Source organism: Pangasianodon hypophthalmus, chromosome 3, assembly GCF_027358585.1.
Source record: "Pangasianodon hypophthalmus isolate fPanHyp1 chromosome 3, fPanHyp1.pri, whole genome shotgun sequence".
NCBI classification, from domain to species: Eukaryota; Metazoa; Chordata; class Actinopteri; order Siluriformes; family Pangasiidae; genus Pangasianodon; species Pangasianodon hypophthalmus.
The window spans coordinates 33,829,505-33,834,504 of record NC_069712.1 but is presented as its reverse complement, the minus strand read 5'-3'; the positions used below and the strand labels follow the sequence as shown (position 1 = coordinate 33,834,504).

Sequence of the window (5,000 nt, the reverse complement as noted above, 5' to 3'; positions counted from 1 at the left end):
GAGAGAGAGAGAGACACAGGGAGAGAGACATGGAGTGAGAGATGGAGAGAGAGAGAGAGAGAGAGAGACAGGGAGAGAGACATGGAGAGAGAGATGGAGAGAGAGAGAGAGAGAGAGAGAGAGAGAGAGAGAGACATGGAGAGAGAGATGGAGAGAGAGAGAGAGAGAGACACGGGGAGAGAGATGGAGAGAGAGAGACGGAGAGAGAGAGAGAGAGAGAGAGAGACACGGGGAGAGAGACATGGAGAGAGAGATGGAGAGAGAGAGAGAGAGAGAGAGAGAGAGAGAGAGAGACACGGGGAGAGAGACATGAAGAGAGAGATGGAGGGAGAGAGAGAGAGAGAGAGAGAGAGAGACACGGGGAGAGAGACATGGAGAGAGAGATGGAGAGAGAGACATGGAGAGAGAGATGGAGAGAGAGAGAGAGATGAATTAATCATTACACTCAGGAAAAAGTGTTCTGTTAACAAACATGACATTTATTACAACCCTTAATAACATGGCTACACTAATCACACTTACTGCACTGAGAAAGAGAGAGAGAGAGAGAGAGATGTGGGAGGAGCAACAGGTAAAGAAAGAGGGACAGACAGACGTGAGGAGACAGGAAAACCCATGGAAAGAGAAAGACGGAAAGACAGATATTTGGAGAGTATGTACATAGAGAAGGAGAGATACAGGGAGAGACAGACACATTGTTCAGAGGCATATAGAGAAAGACAGACACAGAGACAGACACAGAGACAGACACAGAGACAGACACAGAGAGACAGATACAGAGAGACAGACACAGAGAGACAGATATAATGATGTGTAAGGAAAGAGAGACAGATATGTAAGGAGAGAGAACGACAGGGAAAGAGAAAGACAGAGAGAGAGACAGTGAGAGAGAGTTTGAGAGAGAGATACCAGAACTTCTACACTCCTTTACGCACTAAGTCACTAAATTACACAACAGGTGGATAAAACACTGTGTGTGTGTGTGTGTGTGTGTGTGTGTGTTCATTGCTATAGGCAGAGAGTGTGTAACTGCTTTGAGAAGGGCGAGGCACACACACTCTTTCCTCAGACACTCAATCCCTTGTTCACACACACTCCATCAGTAGCAGTGTGGGGAAATTTTAACCCCTACACACACGCACGCACACACACACATGCACGCGCACACACACACACACACACACACGCACGCTGAATGACAGGCCCTCCTGTTGACAGGCTGTATTAAGGTATTAGGTGTGTGTGTGGGTGTGTGTGTGTGTGTGTGTGTGTAAGTGCTTACAGATGTGCAGTGAAACCCTCTCTCGCCCACACACACACACACACACACTCCTCATTCCTGAGCTGACACTACACGGCTTCACTGCACGTTCACATGCTCTCAGACTGATGGAGGAATTAAATCATAGCACAGAATGATAAGCAATCAAACTGTCACACAGTGAGGACAACACATACACACACACACACACACACACACACACACACAAGGCGTTTGACGTTTTTAGCTATTGAACTTTAACTGCAGTATAAAATGTTATATTGGAATAAAGCTGACATTGCTGGACTAAATCTAAATCCTCACAGGACTTTTCATATGTATATATATATTTTTTTTTTTACATTTTCTGAGAAACATTTGGATGGTAATTTAAAGCCCCACAGGAAGTGGAGGTGTGTGTATGTGTGTGTCCTGCAGGGGGCGACACACTCCTACAGCGCACGTCACAACCTCTCAGTCTTACTCAGTGTCAGATGAGGAGTCACAGTGTCAGGTTTTTGACTACTTTAACCTAGATTTAATCATTTCTCCTAGTGGAAAAACGACTTCCTGATCTTAAAACCGACAGTAATCACATTTCCAACTCGTTTATTTACATTTAATCAGTAATTCCAAAACGAGGTGCGTTTATTCCGAGCTCTTTTCCTGCAGTAAGCTTCACAGCCGCTGTGATTACTGTGAGTACATAATTATAAACAGAATCTAAATAAAGAAATAAATACATTAGTATAAACTGAAACATATATAATATATAACCTGTGTAATTTCTGGGAAAATTGTGCTGTTAACTTTGGATTTTTTTCCTTTGTTTTGCTTTTATTTGACACAGAGCGAGGTGTACAGCTAACGTTAACGCAGTGGCACATTAATATTAGGCAGAATTTAAATATCAAACTTTTTGTGTAATTACAAATTAAATTTATATATTATATATATATATATATATAAATAAATTACACCTACAGAGGAAACTTTAAGTCTCTTTATATTCTGTTTTGACTACAAGCATCACACACACCTCTCTCTCACACACACACACACACACGAGAGAAATTGTTTGCAAGTCAAACGCTGCTTTTAGATCATCTGCATATCCAAATGTCCAATCAGACTGAGATTAGCAGAGACGTGAGTCTCAACACGAGAACAGAGAACCCGGCGCTCCGGAACCTTCTCCAGCGGCGACGCGATGTTCACATGAAACTGTCCTGGATTTCTGATAAATATTACAGAAGATATTTATTGCACCAGAGTCAATGAATTCAGTACCGTTATGGATTTGTGTACTCGTTGGGTTACGGCACACGGAGAAGATTAGACTTATTTTAGAAGATTAGAAGATTATCTGTTCTTCCCTCCCAGTGTGCTCTAATAATCTGATCATTATCTGATCTCAGCAGGTATCAGATTATTTTAGATCAGTGAAGACTCCAGGATTTTAATCCCGTATTCAGATTCAGAGTTATCAGTTCAAACGAGATGGAAGATGCTGATTTTTAAAGTCACTAAAACTACACGTATTCAAACCACACTGATCACTAATACACACCAACATACACACTCACATGCACACTCTTATGTACTCTGTGTGTGTGTGTGTGTGTGTGTGTGTGTGTGTGTGTGTGTGTGTGTGTGTGTGTGTGTGTGTGTGTGGTAGACAGACAGGCAGATTTATGGCGTCAGAGTCTCAGTGGGAAGAAGGAAAGAAAAACAGTGGAGGAGGGAAAGACAACAATATCACACACACACAGCTGTCCATCACACTGCACACGAGACACTCTGTGTGTGTGTGTGAGAGAGTGTGTGTGTGTGTGTGTGAGAGAGTGAGTGAGAGAGAGATTCCACTCTATAATACTGAACGGAATTTGGGAAACACAAACTATTTGATTTAAAGTCCATCATTTTTTTTTTTACTCTGTTTCTTTTTCTTTCTTTCTCTAGTCTCCATTTCTTTTCTCCTCCTCTCTATCCCTTTACCTAAAACAGGAAGTTGCTCATCCTCCACATCAGCTCAGACAGGAAGTGACTGAGCTGATGTGGAGGATGAGCAACTGATCTGTCCCTTCTCAAGTGACTGAGAGAGAGAGACAGAGACAGAGACAGAGAGAGAGCAAAAGAAAGAAAACCCCAAGTATTCAGAGTATGAAGCTCATGGGTGTTTCTGAGCTTCACAATACAATACAAAACCACACACACACACACACACACACACACACACACACAGCTGTCTTTAATAAAGCACCCAGCCCAACCTTTATTTATAGAGGTACAGAACTGAGTGTGTGTGTGTGTGTGTGTGTGTGTGAGAGTGTCCCAAAACACACACACACACACACACACACACACACACACACACACACACACACTGTCAGCTCATTCCCTAACCAAGACAAACAGCACTTCTAAAATACCCGATCACTCTGTGTGTGTGTGTGTGTGTGTGTGTGTGTGTGTAAGTAACTGCATGGGGTGACGTGCGCACACACACACACACACACACAGTTCAAAAGGGTCGATCCATACATGAAAAGAATGAGAAAGAAAAGAGAAGAGGATCCGCCCTGTTTGCTCCCCACACCACATCTGAGGGGCTGATGAGGGCACGGCTCTGTGTGTGTGTGTGTGTGTGTGTGTGTGTGTGTGTGTGTGTGTGTGTGTGTACAGTCACGGCCAAACTGCGAGCTTAACTGAAGCATGAAACTGCTAACGTGACAGAACTGTCAGTACACCTCCCGTGTGCCCAAGTGCATCATGGGAAATGTGGTCTGTATGTTTGATTAATAACCAATCATTTATCTCTGTCTCACACACACACACACACACGCACACACGCACACACACGCACACACGCACACACACGCACACAACTGTAACCGTGGGTCCCACTTTATATTCTGTCTAATCCATACGTCATTATTATGTAGTTTAATCTAGTTTATTACACTGTAATAATGATGTAATTACACACTGTCACAGGTTCATTACCAGCAGTGTTCTGACTCACATTATTTCATGATGCACTGATTCAGATTCAGAATCAAATAATAGTAATATTTATGCTTTATAATGCACTGATTCGGAATCGAATTGCCCTGAAAACTGATAGTTCATAATGCAACTGATTCAGAATTAGAATCAATTTGAACTGATTCACAATCTGATTTGATTCTTAGTGAAATCTGATTATATTTTCATAATGCACTGATTCAGAATCAAATAATAGTGATGCACTGATCAGAACTGGAATCAAATGACTGAATTCGAATTGTTCATAATGCACTGATTCAGAATCGGAATCGAATCATGGTGACATCTGGTAGTTCATAATTTTCTAGGTCAGAATCGAAATCGAAATTCTGGTTATAATGGGCCAATTCGGAATTGAAATCAAATCATGTCAATATTTGAAATTTCACAATTCACTGATTCAGTGAATTGATTCAGCACTGTTAATGCACTGATTTGGAATCAGAATCAATTTGTGGTTCAATCTGAGAATTCAAAATGAACTGATTCACAATCTGATTCGAATCTTGGTGAAATGTGAGATTTCCTAATGCACTGATTCGGAATAGGAATCGAATCTTGCCGAAATATGAGAATCTCTGATGATTCAGAATTGGAATCGAATCGTGGTGAACTCGGAGATACGCATATCATAATGCAGTGAATCACTTCCTAAAGAATCAGAATCAAATGAATCACTGTGAGATCAGCG

The 5,000-nt window shown here is 41.7% G+C and overlaps 1 protein-coding gene across 2 annotated transcripts in view; it reads right to left on the bottom strand.

The window, feature by feature from the left end:
• The window catches only part of mnat1 (MNAT1 component of CDK activating kinase), a 19,180-nt gene that overhangs the window by 920 nt on the left and 13,260 nt on the right, over positions 1–5,000 (bottom strand). The gene's annotated exons all lie outside the window — the stretch shown is intronic.